At 44.1% G+C, this 20,495-nt stretch overlaps 1 protein-coding gene and 1 long non-coding RNA gene across 4 annotated transcripts in view; one reads left to right on the top strand and one right to left on the bottom strand.

Moving 5' to 3' along the window:
* The window catches only part of LOC146651637 (partitioning defective 3 homolog B-like), a 235,087-nt gene that overhangs the window by 186,889 nt on the left and 27,703 nt on the right, over window positions 1-20,495 (top strand). The gene's annotated exons all lie outside the window — the stretch shown is intronic.
* Window positions 10,617-19,001, bottom strand: LOC146651638 (uncharacterized). Its single transcript, XR_014907993.1, has 3 exons — window positions 18,796-19,001; window positions 11,118-11,185; window positions 10,617-11,033 (listed from the first exon to the last, which is right to left on the bottom strand). It is a non-coding gene; the product is annotated as an uncharacterized LOC146651638 (long non-coding RNA).

Below are 20,495 nucleotides of genomic sequence, written 5' to 3'. Positions count from 1 at the left end.
GCTCAATACAGCGGGAACTCAGCGTAATTGGCAGTCCACAAATATAATCAAACAATATATGAGCGACTTTGGTCTTTGCGATGCATGGCGCTCCCTTCACCCCACCAGTAAGGAATATACTTTTTTTCTCACATGTCCATCACTCCTACTCTCGTCTGGATTATTTTTTGGTCAGCAGCTCACTGCTGTGTGACATTTCAGACACTGAGATTCACCCTATAGCTGTCAGCGATCATGGTCCTGTATCTTTAACACTAATGCACAAGAATAATACTACGCCAAGAAAAAACTGGAGATTTAATATATCACTACTTAAAGATGAAGACTTTATTAAATATTTTAAAAAAGAGTGGACTTCATATTTGAACTATAATGACACTCCCGAAACATCAGCTTCTGTTCTATGGGAAGCAGGGAAAGCTGTGATGAGAGGTAAAATAATTTCTTTCTCATCACATAAAAAGAAAAAAGAAAACAAAAATATTCAGGAATTAGAAAAAAACATCAAATCACTAGAAGAAGCCTACGCGTCCCACCAAGATCAGGAAACATTGAACAAAATACGCAAAACAAAACTAGAATTAAATGAGATAATTGATAAAAAAACAAAATTCTTAGTACAAAGACTACGCCTACAAAATTATGAACATGGTAATAAATCCGGTCAATTTCTAGCAAACCAGCTAAAAATAAATAAAGAAAAAACAACTATATGTGCTGTTCAAGATTCATCTGGGAACACATTATATGAACCGATACAAATAAACAACATTTTCAGGGATTTCTATAACACGTTGTATTCACCACAAATAAACCCATCTAAAAAAGAAATTGATCAGTTTTTGGACAACATAACTCTTCCAAAATTATTGGACACTCAAGCAATGGCACTGGATTCACCACTGACACCAGGTGAACTCCAGGAAGCCCTGATAAGTATGCACAATAATAAGGCTCCAGGTCCAGATGGCTTTCCTGCAGAATTCTACAAAGAATTCTGGTCGATTCTAGCACCAGTTTTCTACAGAACGTTGTTGGAAATTAAAGAAAAGGGCAGACTTCCATCAAATATGAATTCTGCAAACATTAATCTCCTGCTAAAACCAGGCAAAGACCCTGTATATCCCTCAAGCTATCGTCCAATATCCCTTATAAATGTAGACCTTAAAATAATCTGCAAAGCTCTCTCAAAGAGACTGGAGAAAATAACCCCCCTCTTAATTCATCCTGACCAAACTGGTTTCATAAAAGGTAGGCACTCATCAACAAATACACGTAGATTACTTAATTTGATAGACTACTCATACAGTAAAAACCTAGAAACTACAATATTCTCTTTAGACGCAGAAAAAGCATTTGACAGAGTTAACTGGAAATTTCTATTTGCAACTTTACACAAATTTGGTTTTGGATCCTCTTTCATAAACTGGTTAAAAATATTATATAATTCCCCAACAGCTTGTGTTAGAACAAATGACCAGACATCCTCCAGCTTCTGTCTCTTGAGGGGCACCAGGCAGGGATGCCCACTCTCCCCTTCACTATTTGCAATTTTTATTGAACCACTAGCAGCAGCAATTAGACAGAATTCAGTAATTAAGGGCATAAAATGCAAGAACGTGGAACATAAAATCAGCCTTTATGCGGATGATGTGTTACTCTTTCTCCAAAATTCACAAACCAATATCTCTGGGGTGATTGAATTGATAAACTCTTTTGCAAGAATATCAGATTACTCAATTAACTGGTCAAAATCTACAGTCCTACCGATTAATTGCTCCTTCCATAATTCCTCTTCTACACCACTGCAATCGGGAAATATAAAATATTTAGGTATTAATGTTTCTCCCAAGCTTGCAGATCTAACTAAATTAAACCATATCCCACTTTTAAAGAAGGTAGAAGATGATCTGGCTAGATGGAAATGTCTACCCATATCACTCATGGGAAGGGTTGCCGCTATAAAAATGATGGTCTTACCAAAAATAAATTATTTATTCTCAATGATCCCAACTAAACCGCCACAAGATTGGTTCAAATCTCTAGATTCATGTATGTCCAAATTCCTTTGGAAAAATAAACCCCCACGTATAAGCTTAAAAACACTACAAAAGACCAAGGATAAAGGAGGACTAGAACTGCCTAACTTTCAGCACTACTTCTTAGCCAACAGGCTTCAGTTTATCTCAGGATGGCTAAAACACACCCTCTTAGATGAACCTTGGCTAGATGTAGAACAAGCACTCTGCAATAATCTAGAGATCTCAGACCTACCATTTATCAGCTCAAACATCCAACGACATGAATGCTTTAAAAGCATCAACATCAGCTCTTCTCTGACAGCATGGTGGGAGTTTCTAAAATTGACGGCGTCTTCATTAATCCCATGCAAACGTACACCTATCTGGAACAACCCTGACATATTACAAAACAATAATATGATAAACTTTTCAGATTGGAGTGATAAAGGAATCAAATATTTAGAACATATACTAGAAGGAACAGAATTTATTTCATTTGACGGACTAGTTACACAATATGGGATCAACAAGAAAAGATTTTTAGAATATCAACAAATTAAATCCATAGTAAAAAAGAAATTTAAACCGGGTCAAGTTGAACTACAAACACCACCAAGTGTGGTTCAATTTCTTACTCTTAAACCCCCCAAATTACTATCCAAAATATACAGAATGCTTTCTAAAACAGATGAATCAATATCCCTTCCTATTGCAAAATGGGAAGCGGATTTATCAGTTAACTTAGACCTAAACTTCTGGTCTCAGATTTGCTTAAAAACCTTTCATCTAATTAGAAATCCCAGTCTTCAATTAATTCAATACAAAATATTACATAGAGTACACTATACAGGTCATCGGATGTTCAAGATGGGCTTTACGTCTACCAACAACTGCTCACACTGCCAAACCAATTCACCGGACAATTATATCCACGCTCTTTGGTTCTGTCCACCAGTTCAGAAGTTTTGGCGCGAGATATGTGAAGACTTATCGAAGTGTCTGAAATGTAACATTCCAACTTCCCCCTTAGTGTGTTTGTTGGGCAGCTTAGATAATGTCACTTCAGAAAAGAATATCGCCCATATGGTTTTCACTGCCCTATGCATAGCCAAGAAAACAGTCCTCATGAACTGGAAAAATAAAAATAATCTTAATTCTAACCAATATAGAAATTATCTATTAGATTACATTAGTCTTGATACAGCCTCTGCCACCACATCAGATCAATTGCTCTGGGCTCCTTTGATCAGCTCCATCACCTAGTGGGGGTGGGGGGTCATAGTTTGGTCCCGCCTTCACTGTTGTGATTGGTGTGGGGGTAGGGACAGGCTTAGGGCGTCGGGGGGTTCCCCGGAGGCATCTTCCTTGGGGGGCTCAACCCGGGGTAGCGGTCATGTCCGGTTAGGGGCTCTGTTGGCTCTCCGGTGACTGTTTCCTCGCGGCTGCGTGCAGCGGGGCTAGGGGAGGGTCTGTGCTGACGGACGTGGGTTACTGACCTGGTAGCCTGGCTGCCCCTGGGTGGGTCCGGGATGGGCGTGAGGTTCTGGGGGCGCTCCGTCTCTGGGCTGGGACCCGGACTGGGCCTCGGGGGCTTGGGTCCTGGTTGGTGTGTTGCCGGGGTTGTGGGCGGGTGGGTGCATGGGGGCCCAGCCCTGGAGCAGGGTGCCGCCGGTGCGTCGAGCCACCTGGGGGGCTCTTCAACTGGTGGGGGAGATTGTCACATCTTGCAGGAGCTTTCCTCTCCTCAGGAGCTCCCTCTGCAGGAGGGGGAGATACAGGAGAGGTGGAGGAAGATCTCAGCCTGGGTGTTTATTGTCTTATGTAGTCTGGAAGATGAGTGGATGGTGGGGTGGGTGCAGTTTTCTCTGTGGTGGGGTTGGGTGGACTGTCCCGGGCTCTGTGGGGCCGGGCGGCACTGCTGCACTGGGCCCGGTCTGGATGGGCCTGGGCCCCCTTTTCCTGGCGGGTCGCGGAGTATGGGGGTGCCTACTGGGGTCAGCGGGGGAGCTGGCCCCAGGGAGGGGTCACTTGCCCCTCCCTTCCTTCCCTCCCCATCTCCAGCTGCCTCCCTCTTCCCGCTCCACCACAACCACTCACACATGCAGGGCCTTGGAGTAGGGGTATGTCACCAGGGTGCAGAGGAGGCTACCCCCCCCTCTGTCCCCTTCTGGCTGCCTCTGCCTCAATTTTATCCCACAACTTAGACATTCACATTACTCACACTCTCATTACACATACATATAGGATCTTGGGGGTGGGCACGATACACGGAGTCCAAAGTACCATCAGGGTGTACACCCCACCCCTGGCATCGTTGCCCACCTCTCAATTTTAAATACACGTAGACATTGAGGGCTAGCAGGAGGGACCATGCGCTTACCTGCTGCTCTCTGGCAGGTAGCTCCATGCCCTCCTGGGTTTTAAATGCACCTTATAACACACATGCATCAACATTACAATGAGCGGGTGGAGGGAGGTTTGGAGTCTTCTCTCACCCCCGTTCTCTGCGACCTGCTGGAGCAGGAGGGCTAGGAGGAGGAGTTGGCCGTCCGACTGCGGTCTGGAGTGTGGAGCCTTCCTGCTGCTGCGGAGTCGGGGCGGTCTGCCTCCCCCCACCGCAGGGAAAAGGGAAACACCACCTGGGTCTGGGTGCAGTTCCCCCCTCCAGGGGCGAGGGCACCTAGACCCGGTTTGTAGAGTACGCTTGGGGAGTGTGATCGTGTGTACAACGTCTCTTTATGTCTGTCTCCACGTTGGTTGAGTGTGGAGTAAGTGCATATGAGAGCATGAGGGTGGGAATGGATGTTTGTATCTGTGTGTGCCTGTATGTCTGTGTCTATATGTCAGGTTGGGTGTCAGGCGCCACCTCTCTGGGGACATCTCAGGCCCTCCAAGGTTTGGAGGCCTATCTCCCCCTACCACCACTTCCCCTGCCAGTGGCGGACCCCCTCAGACATCGGTGCGTTGGTGGTTCTTTGTGTCCGGGGATGGGCGTCCAGGTACACACCGGCTCACTCCTTGGCGGCCGCTTATCGGGGCCTGGAGCCTGGGGCTCGCTCGGGCCACTTCGGAGGTGGGGTGCCCCCGGCCTCTCGGCCTGGGGCTCGGTCACTCAGGCGCAGCTGGCTGCCGGCGGAGCTCACGGGCGCGTCACTGCAACTCCCCCTGACTTCTGCTCCGCGGCTGCTGAGTGAGCCCTCATCTGGGACTCTCCTCAGCTCTTTCCGGGACAGTGGCGCAGCTGCCCCTCTGTTGGTCTTCCTTGGTCTCTTGTGTTCTGGGGGCCTCTGGATGTCTGGAGTTTTGATCTCCTCCACACCTGCTTCACGCCCTGGAGGACGGGGCTGTGGCCCCCCCACACCCTCTAGCAGATTATTACATGAAGGAACCTTTTAAAAAAACAAAAAACAAGCGCGTCCATGCTCACAGGTGTACACACGGGTGATCACACCCACAAACTACACCCTTTTTGGCTCCTACCTCAAAGCACACTGTGTTCTGTTGATCTTATGTGCTGCACAATAATGTTTAACATTTAGTATTTACTGTCATATTCCCATATATCATTGTGATGTTGTTTATTCTATTACTCTTGTTCTCTTCTGCTTGCTTTCTTTTTTCTTTCTCAGCAGGTGATCCAGGTGATTGATATATGCATTTTTTTTCTCTGCCCGTTCTGTTGGTTTTTGTCTTTTGCCCTTCTCCCCTGTCCCTCTTCTCAGCTGTTTCTCTTTCCCTCTTTCTTTCTCCCCTTCTTTCCTCCAGTCAAGTCTGTCCCGTATTCAGTAAGTGAAAATAAAATAAACAATAAAAGGTGAATCAAATGGACCATTACGGCAAGGCTGGGATGGTCAGTTTGGTAAAGTAAATCCGTTGGGCATCTTTCTTTGCCTTTAGACAACAATTCTGATGCAAAAGAGCCAAACGGGACAGGCCAAAAAAAAAAAAAAAAAAAGGAAAAACACATAAAACCCATTGCACAGTTCATATTCTCTAATGTTCTCTCTCCGCAGCCTTAATATAATAAAGTTATATTAAATTGCAGCTCAGTTATATGAGACAGTCTCTTTGTCACTGAGTACTTTCCCCGTGCTGTGCATTTTTGCAAAAAAGGTCTTTTATTTACTTCACTGACAGATTCAAGCAAGAATTGAACCGCTTATAAATTTCACCCATTGCACAAATTGGATAAAGTTTAGTGTTTGGCATCTCTGGAGTAAAGCAATTTAAATTAATAATCTGACACATCAGCATTATTCCAGAAACAGCGTGGTAAGACCTGCAGTCCTTTGTTGGCTTCGCTGAATACAGAACTGGCTGACTGGCTGCATAAAGAAATGAATGCTAATAAAGGGGATACACTGTGTCAGGCTGCTCGCACGAGCTGCTCTGCAAAGGTTGTGTGAGACGCACAACATCCCAGCCAATAGCACGTGATCGCACACCTCCATCCACAGTCACAGTGTACACACAGATGCAGTCAGAGATGTTTCCTATATGATCACGAGACTGAGCCCAGTGCTGATTCTCACTCAGGCCTTATAAGGACAAGCAGACCGTTGGAACGGCACAAATGTGCTGAATGTAATGGAACAGAAAGGAAACTGGGATTTCACCGATGGCCCAGAACAACTGTTGGATGGAAAGAAGGAAGAAAAATGACAGAAACAATAAGACGAGAGAGACAAAGTGTCTGCAGAGCAGACGTTCTGCATTACTGAGCAAGATTTGACGTGTAAAACAGAAGGTCAAAGAGAGAGCCTTACTGTGATTGTTCCTAACCTAGGACTTCCTGCTGAGTATCGAACCTTTACATCATTTATAATGCTTGGCGACTTGTCCTTTAAGAAAACTACTTTCATTTTGGTGATAAGCCTCAGTATGTATAGTGTGCCGTGTTCACTGCCCGATGAGAAAGAAAATGAAGGTCAGTCGGTCAGAGTGCAAAGAGTTACTGGCTAATGTGAGAGCAGAGACACGTTACATCCCAAAAAATGTGAGCAGGAACTACAAAAATGGCGGACTGAACACAGACAAGTTGTTTGCAACACGTTTGCATGTGCATGTAACTTGGTTCAAGGCTCACAGAGTTACTCGTGTGCTGCCTCAGTCACTATCCTGAGAAGTCTGTGGCGTCAACATGAGCAGATGTCCAGATTCTGATTTGTGGGAAGCGCTTTGCTAATCTTTACATTTGTAGTTTTGTCTCGGTTGCTCTCTCACTGCTGTGCATCTGTGTTGATGAATGATGTCCATGTCCAGTAGCAGGTCAAGAGGTTACATGTCAGACAAGATGAGATCAGTGTCAGCTCAGTGGACCCAGACACACACACACACACACACACACACACACACTGTCTCAGTGAATAATAGAGATGCTCTCATGTTCAGGCAGTCATTGTTCGCCTTTCTCTCTTGCGCTGTTTCGGTCTCTCCTCAGTCCCTGTGGACCACTTTGTCGTTGAGCTAAGCTGCTGCTCACACACTGAGTCATGAGGTCATCTTAGGCAAGGTTTGGTGGTTATGACAGGCTGAAGCAATTAACGACTGACTTATTGTCAGAGATCTGGAGCCATTAACAGCTAAATCATTCACAGTGACTGACCAAGAGAGTGTGTGTGTGTGTGTGTGTGTGTGTGTGTGTGTGTGTGTGTGTGTGTGTGTGTGTGTGTGTGTGTGCGCGTGCGTGCGCTGTTGAGTGGATGAAACCTGAAACCTGTTTAATGTTTGAAGAATAAGAACCAGGTAAAGGTGAAAACTAGCATAAATCTGTTTGCACTGTCACGTTGCAGCACAGAGAGAAAAACAGGGCGTTAATCATAAACCACGATTCAAAGTTAAAAAGTCAGAGTTAGTTCTTCCTCTGAAGTAACTGCGTGGCTCACACAGCTTACTGCAGTATTGTAATGAAAGACGCTGCAGGACATTAAGCCAAATGCAAAACCACTCAGACTGCTCTGAGCCAAGTCACACAGCCTCCATTTGATTTGGCTGGAAAACAGTCGAAGCAAACCTGGTGTCGATAGAGATCCCACACACACACACACACACACACACACACACACACACACACACACACACACACACACACACACACCACAGACTGTATATAAATGATTGAAGAAGTCAGTGTGATGTACTCAGTGTTAGCATTTTTCCACCGCCATGTTGGTTTTTGGAGGGTCAAGTGCTAAAGCTTCAGCTGCTCCTCGCACGCCTGGAAATCTGCATTTACTGTAAATAATCCTGAACTAGGGTTAAATAAAACACTAATACAGAACTATAATGCTCCCCATTACTGGACACTAACGTTGACTTTAACACGCGGCAGATCTCTTCTTCTTCTCCTTTCAGCCGAGCCCTTTAGGGGGCGCCATAGCCAGTCCTTAGCCTGCTACCATAAAACCTCCTCTGAGGTCTTCCTCAGGTCCCCCATCTTCATCATCCTTTGTCCACTCACTGTATCCACTCACACACATCCAAACCCTCTCCACCTAACTTCTCTAACTTTATCTCCAAAACACTCGACTTGAGCTCAACCAGGAGATATTTGTTTGACATTGAGTCATGTGTGAAAACAAAAAACAGAACTAGAGAATATTTGATGGAAAAGTTGCTGGAAGAGTACGGTATTTTCAGAATTGTTATCAGTTACGTTTCCATTGATCAGCTGGTGTTGTAATTGTGACCCAGAGTGAGTGCAGATCGAACCAAATCGATGTCGGTTCTTCTGAAATCTGACTTGGGTGCTTTGGACGGTGCTGGAGTCTGCACGTTCATTGAGACAAAGAAGGGGAACAAAAGACGAGGTTGATAAAATCAAGAGAAAACAGGCAGTTTGATGGAGGGAGAGAAGACATGTCTGAAAGGGGAGAGCTATGCATTGGGTCATTATAGAGGAATGTTAATATGATTAGTGAATGACTGACCTCGCTGTCTGGGACTGGTGCCTGACTGGTCTGATGACTGCTGAACATCCATTAGACACACACAGACACACAATACAAGAATGCAGACATACATCAGACACATATGCCAGAGCAGACACAGGCGCAGGGATCGCGAGGATGGACTGGCGCTCTCACATTAACTGAGAAGTGTGGAAGCTCGTGTGAACGCACACATTTTCTCTTGAACACAGACTCTCTCTGACTTGTGTGGTTTGTGTGTTCGGGCTGCCAGCAGGGCAGAATGAGTCAACATGTCATGACTTATTATCTGTTTTTGAACACGCATGATTTCCCTACAGTCTGGCCTCAGAAAGTTTGGGTGAAGACCAAATAGGATTGGGGACTCTTTGGTTTCGAGCCCCCGCATGACTTCCTCTAATTTGTTTGTTCCTGAGTCTTCAGCATCGAAACGCCACAGAAGCTTTAACGTCACGTATTAATCCTCCGTATAGCATCCAGCACCACGATCAAAGTTTACAGCGCTGCTGCCAGTAGCCGTGGAAACATGGAAATAACTCACAACAAATGTTACAAGCGTCATTTGTGGTGTTTGTCGTGCAGTTCTGAGTTTAAACAGCAGAAGCCATCATTTCTCATGATGACCACACTGGTTTGTGTCGTTTGGTAAGATGAGCTGAGGGAGGAAGCACCGTGTCGTGGTCTCAGTGGAATCATCAGGGTCCTGGTTCGTCTGAGCTTTCTTGTATTTTGATGTCATTTTGTATTATGGTTTAGGTTTAAGTTCATTTAGTTAGTCCTGAGGTTATTCTGTATTATTATTATTAGATTGCCCTCGTCGCCGCGTGGTTACATGTTTCCCCGTGTGTTAGTCCATCTGTCATGTGTGTTCTCCCTGGCTGTGTGTCTTAGCTCTGCGTCTCTGCACTTCCTGTTTTATTTTGACAGTCAGCTGTCGCCCTCTGTTTTGTATCTTTTATCCACCACAGTCCTCTGCTCTCACAGTCTGCATCTGCTGACTGTGACAATATAAAGTTACTGTGTGCTGTGAGTGCACTTTGGAAATGTTTATGAGGAGAGAATATTCATGCGTCGTTCAGAGACGTGCAGCAAAGATAAAGCAGCAAATTTAAGTTATCAGTAGATGTGCATGAGTGGTGTCACAGTGTGTACCTGCCAGACTGGAAAGAAGTCCAGAACTGGTTGTGTTGAATGGTAAATGGTTCTTATGTAGAGCTTTTCTGCTCTACTCGAACATGCATCTCTAATTCACACAAGCACTTTTTTTCTACACCTAAGTGCTTCCTGTTAAACAGTCGTACACATTCACACTCGGGATACTTAGACTGAATGACCCGCTCTGCCTCCTGGTATTCCCAGGCACTCTCCCATCCAACTCCTAACCGGCTGCACCCTGCTTAGCATCTGAGCTCAGACGAGATCGGGCGTGGTCAGGGTGGTACGACCATAAGCTGTGGCGTTCTCAGCCTCAGAGGAACAAAACACTGCAAGTCTGTGTTTGTGGCGCTGTTCTTTCAACCTCTAACTATAATGATGTAATGATTTCCTCCTGAACGGGTGGGCCAATCACAACAAAACTTAGTATGAGCGCATCCAGGAATTATGAACATCTATGTTTTTAAAACAGATTTATTATAAATACCAGTTCTTTGGATTTTTGCATATATTATCACAGGGCTGATAAAAACCACCTGTAAGACAGGTTTTTGCTAGTAAAATGAAATAAAATTAGTTCTTTTTAACACACAATATTAAACAGAGCCAATTATGCATTGTCTCATTTTCTTACGTGTAATCACTAAAAAACTGATTTGTAGGGATACAGTAGAATCCAATAGAACACATCTGTATTTCCATTGTTATGCAGCACATTGCAGCTCTGTAGGTGTTCAAAAGATAAAATTGTAGGAATAAATTGCATATAAATAGTAGCAAAAAGTGCAAAACAATGACAACAATCATGGAATAGTACAGTACTGTGTAACTGTATATTTATATGGTCATCTGCAGCAGGCGCAGCGCTCCCACAGAGTTAAATTATGGTCTTGGAAAATGTTTGTCCCAATTTTTGCAAAACCATCACCTGTAATAGAAGCACAGCCATTAAATTTCCTTCAACGTACAATCAACTGACAGTATTCAAAATCAGTTCACAGTCAACATTTACCTTCAGTGATTCACAGCAGCCTCACTGCTCAGCATGTCGACACGTTTCTCCATGTTTTTCCTGAAATCCTGATACAGTTGGAAAAAACAAAGAGAATCTACAGAATAATAAACTGTTACAACCAGCAGCAGGTAAATAATGAGTGTAATGTTTTCACACGGGGACGTCCCGCTGTAGCCTTTGTCGCCGCCTTCACCATCGTAGGCTCTCGTGCTTTAATCAGATGTGGGCTCAAACACGTGCCCACATTTGGGAATTTCCCATTTTTAATGAAGAATAAGATCCTCGCGTGCAAACGCAGCGGCAAAGTCGTCTTTGCTGGAACAGAGCAGTTTGCATGGTTTGTACGGCGGTGACATTCTTCTATGCTCGTGCACGTGTGTGCAGGTATTTCGTGTGCGGCTCTTGTGTGTTGATGGCGCGTTATCAACTTTCTGCTTTGCTCTCACAACTTTCATTGAGGATTTCAAGAAAGATGCCAGCAGGCAAATGTGCAGCCCAGCTCACAGAGCCTGGACGAGGTGCGTGTGTGTAAAGAGCGATGGGTTTTGGTCCAGTGGAGAGTGTTATCACCACTGGCCACTGCACTATGGACAGGACAGATAGCCAAATTGTGTGTGAGTGTGTGTTTGTTCGCGTGCGCGCGCGTTTTTTTCTTCGTTGTTGGCTCAGCTGTGTTATCGAGGACATACACACCTCTGCGTGTCACACGTGCACCTGTGTGCGTGCCGTGTACGCACTTTTTGTCAAACTGTGAGCAAGCAGAGTTAAAGTGTGTGTGTGTTTGTGTGTTTGATGTGTGATTCCTGAAGCAGCGTGCAGCTCTTGAGCTTCTTAGAGCTTCTGAGAGAAATATCTGATGCTGAAATATGGTGAGTCATTTGATAGATAACAAATACCAAGAGATGTGTGGAGAGGAAGAGAGCGGGCATACAGTAGTAAAAGTCAGAGTTTCACAAGGAGAACAGGTAAAAGACTCAAGTGCTGACAGCAGAGGCTGAGGCAGCGAGTGAGAGATGGGTTGTCAACTTGAAGTCACACTGAGAAGCTGAAAGAGTGCCGGGCAGCAGGGAGAGGGACATAAACAGGCCTTTTCCTGCCTGTCGGCTACTTTAACGCTACGATACGTGTTATTTTACATTTTACAGTTTCACTTCTTCTTTTTGTGATTAAAAATAGGCAGACTGTTACAATTTTCCCTCCAAATCAGTGGAAGCACTGAGGCAGAGGAAATCCCCCTCTCCTCTGCACATCACGCCACCTCCATCCAGCTCGCTCATATTTTTTTCACCTCAGTAACATTTATGCCTTCTCACTGAATACTTTTCACAGTTCATTTCACTTTAAAGAGCTCTTCATTAAATCAGGTGTAATTTATAGTTAAACATGGACTGCTTAAAGATCCTTTTTCTCTATTTAAAGTGTAGCAGAGGTCGACAAAAAGAGAGGAGTACGAGTTGGAGCCTCTGTGCTGTGTAACTCATCCATAATATCAATAAGCTTTACTGTAAGCTTAAAAGCTTAAGCTTACGTTTTTTAATTGGCAACATTTTAACCATGTTAGCTTTTCCTGAGAACTCACAGGTATTAAAGATAAATATGGCGCGTAGCAGGTTAGCCGTTGGGTTTTCTTTTGCTCTCTTTTATCAGCTTTTAAATTCTCCCATTGGTCCCTTTTATGGAGAGCTTTGTTTCCAACTGTTAACTCAAAGCTAGCCAGCCTCTTCAGTGAAGATGTCTCAATAGTGTTTGGGAATTCAGGCCAAGACCCCGACACCCTCTCGCTCACACACACTCACACACTCATCCGTACTCCCTCTTCCTCTCTGTCCTCCCATCTGTGAGTTCAGATGAACACAAGTCTCCTGGGGCTTTTCATTGGCCGAGCTCCACACTAAGAGCCGAGCTAATTGGCCAGCTGGGGCCCAGCCGGTTGTTGGAGACAGGGCATTGGCCAAGAGAAGGGTCAAGTGACATGTCATTGGTCAGATCGGATGATAACCTGGCAACACTTGAGGCTTTCTCTCTTGAGTAAAGCCTGATATGAGAAAAAAAGGATCTGCAGTAGATGGTTGGACAAAATTTGGCAACAGATTTTCTGAAGACAAAAAATCTTTGTTAATTTGCAGCTTTTTGGTTACGTAAAAGTCCTCGCAGTCCTTGTGCGAATTTGCAAATAACCCTCAATCATGAGGCCCTAAATTGTTGGACGCACTGAGTCACCTTCAGTTTCACCAATTTATCAGTCCGACTGCGAGTTACAGCCAACTGGTTACCATGACAAGCACAATCATGTGTGCGTGTGTGTGTGTGTGTGTCTGTTTAGTCTTATGCCAAGTCGAGACCAGCAACAGGAGGCCTGTTTTACTGTCTTTGTATGAAACAAATCTGTGCTGTGAGGACCTTCATCAGATTGAAGTTTATTTTTATTTTAATGGCCATCTCTGTGGCCATGCTGTGGTTATGTTTATAGAGTAAAAGTACATGGTAGAGGTTAGGGAATGATTATGACCCTAGTGCTGTAGCTTGGCTGAAAGACTGTGTTTAGTTGCAGAGTGCAGCTGATTTTACGACAACACCACAACAATAACAGACGGTGTCAAACAGTCAGAAAGCCGACTGATAAAATTTGTCGTCTTGGCTGCAGAGCTGAAGGGAATAGCCCAGCATCAGTAGTGTCGCAGTCACAAGGCCCATCATCAGTACAGATGGAGACGTTAGCTAGCTAACAGTCACACAGGCCTAGAGACCAGTCTGCAACTATCTGGCAACCACCAGCCATTAAGGGGGAAAAACGGGTTGTCCCCAGCAAGTTGCGATTGCTAAAGCCCCATGCATGGGTTGTCCTACTAACCACAGGTCACCAAGGAAACCTATATAGTCAGCAACAAGTTGGCAAGTGGTTGCTGGAGGTTGCTGGACTGAATTTGGATGCAAACAGTATATGGTGCTGTACCAAAAACTTGTGTTTGCTTTGGCGGCTAGCAGGTTGGAGCGCTCGGTTGTAGTTTGTGTGGAAGATTTGTCTGCAACTTGTCTGCAAACTACTCGCCATCCACTGTGAAGTAACACACCGGAGTAGTGAATGGCCGGGGTCTGCATATTCTATGTAAACTGTGACTGTCCACTTCAATCTGCATGTGACCGAAACGATCATAAGGAGGTTTTTGCACCAACAAAATTCCCAGCAACCTCCGGCAACCAGTTGCCAGCCGGAGAGTACACATCTCAAAGTTCTGCAGCTAGCATGTCAAACACAGCAGTCGTTATTTAGTGCACAACAGTGTTTGCACCACACGTTTTACATAGTGTACCACGGGAATCACGGTTAAGAAAGTTCTGGTGTTTTTGGACTATTCCTGGTTAAACCTAACACGGCTCAGTCCCCATAAGTACTGACTGTAAACTCAGTAACATTCCAGTGTGTCTTCATGCTCGTCGTAATCTGAGTGACCTCCTCGTTTTCATTTATTAATTTACAACTAATTTATCATTGACTTGGTCTGCTATTCTCCCTTCAAGGTTTCACTGTAACGTCCTGCTGCTTCCACACATGTTCTTCAGAGAGAACGTGTTATTCACAAAGTCACAGGAGCTCTTAGGAAACATAAACACACTGTAGGTGATTGCAAACAAATGACTAATGTCATTTTTCCCTTCTCCAAAGTTAGAGAAACACAATCCTTTTCCCTCCCACACAGGTTAATATTGACCTACCTTCAACTTTTTTATTAAGTAGCAGAGTAAGCTAATCCAGAGGAAATGAGAGGTGGAGGTTAGCCGCCAAGGATTAGTCCGGTCCCAAGACATCAAAAGTCCCATTCCCACCCAGGAGATAATCATAGCCACATTAGCCAGGAAATTAAGTCGCTGCTTTAAGGGGGTTTCTAATCCCCGTCTCGCTCTCTCCTTACATTTCTCGATCTTTCCCACATGTCCTACTTTATCTAGTCCTGTCTCTGCCCATCCCCCATCAGCTACACCTGAACTCGAGCTACATCCTGGTCAGTCTGCACAGCCGTCTCTGTTTCTGCTGTTTGATGGATGACTTTTCTTGTACTGAGAGTAATATGTGACCTTTCAGCAGGGTCGGAGCTTTCAGACAAATTGAAAAGTGTTCTGTGATGTTTTTCATGTCTTTGTCTGAATTTTAAGAATTTCAAGTGGACAATATCCAGGGAAGTGCCTGGAAAATAAAGGATCGTCCTCTCCTCTCATGAGCCCAATCCTGAGGCCATGAGAAGTGGGCAGAGCTCTAGTAGACTTAAAATTGTGTCTTACTCAGTTTCTGCAGGAAATTGGCTTTTAGAAAAGAGAACGGTTCTCTGGGGTCATAGGTCAGAAAGGTCTTAAGGTTTAAATACTTAAGAGTTATGTGAATTTGCATGCCTAAGACTCTCAGAAAGAACAAGTCACCCCTTCCTCTGCCTGTTTGTTCGTACATATCTGTTCATGGATTCAGCTCCACAGTCTCAAATAAAAGTGGATTCCTGCCTCCATCTCAAGCATGTCGTCCAGCACAAAAGCAAATATTGCCCCCATTCTCCACACTTCTTTGTCCATATTCACCCGTCTGCGTGTGCTCACTCATACAGATCAGATGTGCACATAAACAGACCACGTATGAAAACGGCAAACTGTGAGTACCTGATTACAATGAACACATATCAGTGAAACACTTTCATGCTTAAGGATTTCAAAGATTTCATCACTTTAACTAAAAAGATTAAAGTGATTAATTTCAAAAGATCTCAAAATCTCATCACATTTTAATTTATTGTTTCGATGGATGGATGGGTGGATGGCTGGATGGATGGGCAGGCATGTGAACAGAAATTAAAGGGAAACAAAGACGATGAGAAAGAAATGTAGCACGATGACAGAGGAAGTGTGAAGAGGTCAGAATTTTCATGGAATTAGAATGAAAAAGAAAAACATTAGAAAAATCAGAAGGAGCTGACAGACTTCATGGCCATCACCGTGCGACTGGAACCAATCATCTGAAAGACGAACTGAGCGTGTGCGAGAGGCAGAAAGAAAAAGTGCCACTTTCATCCTATTACAACTCCATCTAACCTGCCACTGTGGCCACCTGCTGCCACTGTCACACAATCATAATCGCACACACACACACACACACACACACACACACACACACACACACACACACACACACACACACACACACACACACACACACACACACACACACACACACAGGCGTATTTCCAGCCCTGTATTCAGGTTCTCTCTCGCACACAGCAGAAATATGCCTGTGCTGCTCTTATGTGCTTATGCTCTTATGCTAAGTCTTGCTCCTGATATCATGGAGAAATAAATAAATAATATGAAAATCCACAAACACACAGCCAGCAGAGATTTTCCTACCTAAGGCACTGACATTGTAAAAAAATGGCAGCGCAGGTAAAAATTTCCTCCGCTCTCATCTTTACTGTCTCCGGCTTCTCCTCGCTCCCATCATTCGCACTTCTCCGTCAGGTAAATTGTTTCCCCTTTAACCCCTACCTTTTTTCACTCCCCCGTGCTTCCACTCTCTTAGTCTTCCTTGGAATTCACCTTCCTTTGTTCCCGCTAATCCTCAAAGGGGAACTTTCTTTAAGTCGGGAAGTTTGAGCAGAGAGGAGGAGACGCAGGAGAGTGGGGAGTAGAGGTAGAGGGATATTCTATCTGGGTGGCAAGGAGGGGGGCTTAAAGGAAACCAAATTATCTCCCTTAACTTTGTAGGCTCCTCATCTCCTCATCCTTGTCTCTGTCCCTGTGTATATGGCATCGCCCTCCACTCTCCCTTCCTCTCTTTCTGCTCTCTTATCGACTCCCCACCTTGCACTTTCAAGGACGAGCTTAACTGTTAAGAACACTAAGGACAGGATAAATGTGTGTGGCACTTCTAGCTATTATTTTTTTATTAAAGTATATATAGTATGTATCTATTTCATTGCATGGGTGTGCACGCGTATGGTACACACACACACACACACACACACACACACACACACACACACACACACACACACACACACACGCATGAATATTCTGTGTATGTGAGTGTTTTATGTGAATTTCTCCAAAGGCTCTGCAGCAGAGACTAATCCTATCCTCTCTGCTATCGCCTTACCTTCCCTCTTACTATCATTTATTTATCCTCATCTCTCTCCATCACACACACACACACACACACACACACACTGCTTCCCTTCTCTCGCTCTCTTCTGTATCCATCCTCACTTTCCTCGGCTTCTTCTCCTAAATACACACAAACCCACAGAAATAGCTGCATGTTGAACTGAAAAAGCTCCTATTTCAGTTTCTTTTTTTCTTCTTGTCATTAAGTTTGTGCAGGTGTGTGTTTTTGTCTGTGTGCATTCTTACTCTATTCTTTACAAAAATACATAACGTGGACTCATTTCCTGTTCAGGAAAAACAGCTGTCCAATTAAAAAGCGAGTGAATGAGTTACACCAACACAATCTCCTCTCATCACACCTTTCACACACTGGAGAACGTCCAGGGCAGAGTCCTGCATGAGGTAACCAGAAAGTAGCAGCTTGGTCCAGAAGTGCACATGAAGATGAATTTGAAGGATGGGCAAATTATAAGCTGGGTAAGGTTTTGATCTGTTTGGGGAGACGGTTGATTACGTCCCGCCATCATAAACTGTACCAGAACTAAAATCCAATAATTCATGTCTATGAAAGACCACTTCTTTGTAGGTTCCCGTCAGTGTTGGCAGGAGTTGTATTTGTGCCCTGTCTGCCTGTGCGTTCGTGTGCGTGTTGCTTTGTGCCTGCTGAAAGTTTGCTGGGATGCCACCAGCTTGATAACTTTTAAATGCCATTTAACGAGAAGAGGTTTTAATGTGATTGATGGGTCTAAGTACTGATATGCATACAAACACGCGCGCAAATCAAATGCCGTCTCCTCCATCCCGTTTATGCACCTACACCACATAAACGGGATGATTTGCATTAAGTAGTATTAATAGCTGTATTGGCGAAGGCGCTCTAAGCTGTGAGCTTTGGGGAAAATTGACCTTCTGTGTCTTAATTGTACCAGAGGCTCAACAGCGCTGTGACATTTAACTGTGCTCCAGTCTTAATTCTTAGCGCTTTATTCTAGTGCATTGCTGACATTTCAGTAGGAAGAGGTCTGAGAATAAAGATGCTTGGCGCGTCTTTGGTGTTGTAAACAAATAAGCGCATTTGCCCTGATTATTTTATTCTCTCGCTATCTTCCTCCGCCTTGGTTGCAGTTGAGTCTGAGACTTTCAGATTTGTTGTCTGTCACCCTCTCGCTTTCGGCTGTCGCTCACACCCTGCAAAGTCCGGCGAGATTTTACAGCCCAATAACACAAAGTGACCAGTGTGCGTCTGCAGGAGGCTTCCTGCGGCTGGTGATCAATAGCAGTGACTCAGCAGAATTTGCATTCTGCTTCTTAAACACTCAGTCGCTGGTTTTAAGACTAATTGAACACAGCGTGATGTTCATGATATAAAGTTTGGTCCCCATTAGAGTCAGACAGAAAGAAAAAAGTGTCTCATGACAGTGACGTAAGCGAGTGCGACGTTCGTGACAACAGCTGTGTGCAGATCAACAATGGATCATATATCGAGTGCAGAGAGAGTATGAGCGTGCAGCGTTTAAAGCGTGGAAGTACTGACCTTACTTTGAGTTTGATTCCATAAAAAGTGACAAAAACATTAGTGTCCGCTGTGCGTGGGAAGAAAACTTCTTTTTACAGCGAAAAAAACCCTAAACTTCCAAACAAGCACCGAGTAGCTACGACGTAATGGGAACCTCACAGAGAAACTCACGGATTCTTCCACTGACCGCGGCACACCTGCACCAGGGTAAACCTCCGCCTGCCCCACTCCTGCTTTACAGGTGAAAATAGAGCAACAGGACCGCTGAGTCTTTGACTTTATTTATTTTCTGCTGTGTTTTACTTGCATCTATTTGAAAGACTGAGTGTAAACACAAAAAATATTTTATTTTATGTGCTGGAATGTGCAGAAAATAGGTTTACATGTTAAACTAATTTCTTCCAGTCAGAGAATGTTGCAGATAGTTAAATTTTTGCTTGATGCATAAAGTTAAAAGATTAAAACTAATAAAACAAGTTTTAAAAAGAGACTTTTCCATTTGATTACATTTTGTATGATGGATTATGCAGAAAAAGTAGAATTGGGCTGAAAGATCTATCGCTTTATCACCTATTCAGGTTGTAAATCGTGTTTTTAAAAAGTAACTAAGTAACTAATTACTTTTGAAAATAAGTAATCAGTAAAGTAACGGGATTACTTTTTTGGGGAAGTAATCAGTAATTAGTTACTGATTACTTTTTTCAAGTAACTTGACCAACACTGGTCACGAGTCCCTAATCGATGGCTTAACATGCAGTCTGCAGTCTGAGCCGGATCGCAGCTGGGATGTGTGTTTGCTGTTTATTTCTTAGAAGTGTAACCAAATCAGGACATTTCCACAAATGTCTCTTTAATATCCAAAGTAATCCAGGTTAAGAGCTATAAGCTCAGCCAGTCTTCAGAGAACATTTCGTGCCGTTTGAATACGATTTGCTTTAATGCAGCTGACTCTGGCTCTGTGCAGTGTCTCCTGTGAGGTCAACATATTAGAAGAATGATGAACTACGCCAGGACCTAATTTGAATACTTATTTGTGCGTGTGCACGCCTGCTCGCATTCACTTGCCTGTGAATGTGAACAGGCGCGGTCTCGTGAGTGTGCTTGTCGACTCTTTCCTTTAGTGCTACTTTGTTAAGAGGCTGTAGTAATTAGCCTGAGAAAACGGATGGCTTTTTGCCAGCAGCCGCAATTACTGCTTTCTCTAGAATGAATGGACGGGTAAATGGACGGAGGGAGGACGGTATACAGTATTAAATGAACAAATGGAGATTTACTGAATAAATAAAAACCGGGAATGGTGTGATGGAGAACAGCTCTGAATGAACAGAGGGAAGCATGCGTGGATGGATAGAGGGTGGAGGGAGGAAAGGCGAACGGCCCATTTTACCACCCGAGTGATGGTGGGTGGCAATCACAGGTCATTACACGGAGCCGGGAATGGCACGGAACGAACTCGATTTAATTTGAGTTTCAAAAGAAAATGGAAAAGAAAAAAATTACAGACTGATGCAAAGATTATTTTTTAAAAAGATGTCTTTGTGTAGGGTGCTATTTAAAAATCAGAAGCATAAATTACAGAGGACATGATGTGTGATTGTGTCCTCCTCTGTGCAAACTAATGGATATATTTAGTCATGTCGTGCTGGAAATAACACCATCACACCTGAGCGAAAGCTGGAGGGATCCTAAAAGATTTCAAAAAGTGAGCCGAGTGTTGT

Source organism: Rhamphochromis longiceps, linkage group LG16 (assembly GCF_057381845.1).
Source record: "Rhamphochromis longiceps isolate RC_006_pf linkage group LG16, R_longiceps_female_GT1.1, whole genome shotgun sequence".
Classification (NCBI taxonomy): domain Eukaryota; kingdom Metazoa; phylum Chordata; class Actinopteri; order Cichliformes; family Cichlidae; genus Rhamphochromis; species Rhamphochromis longiceps.
This window is presented reverse-complemented; position numbering and strand designations above follow the sequence as displayed.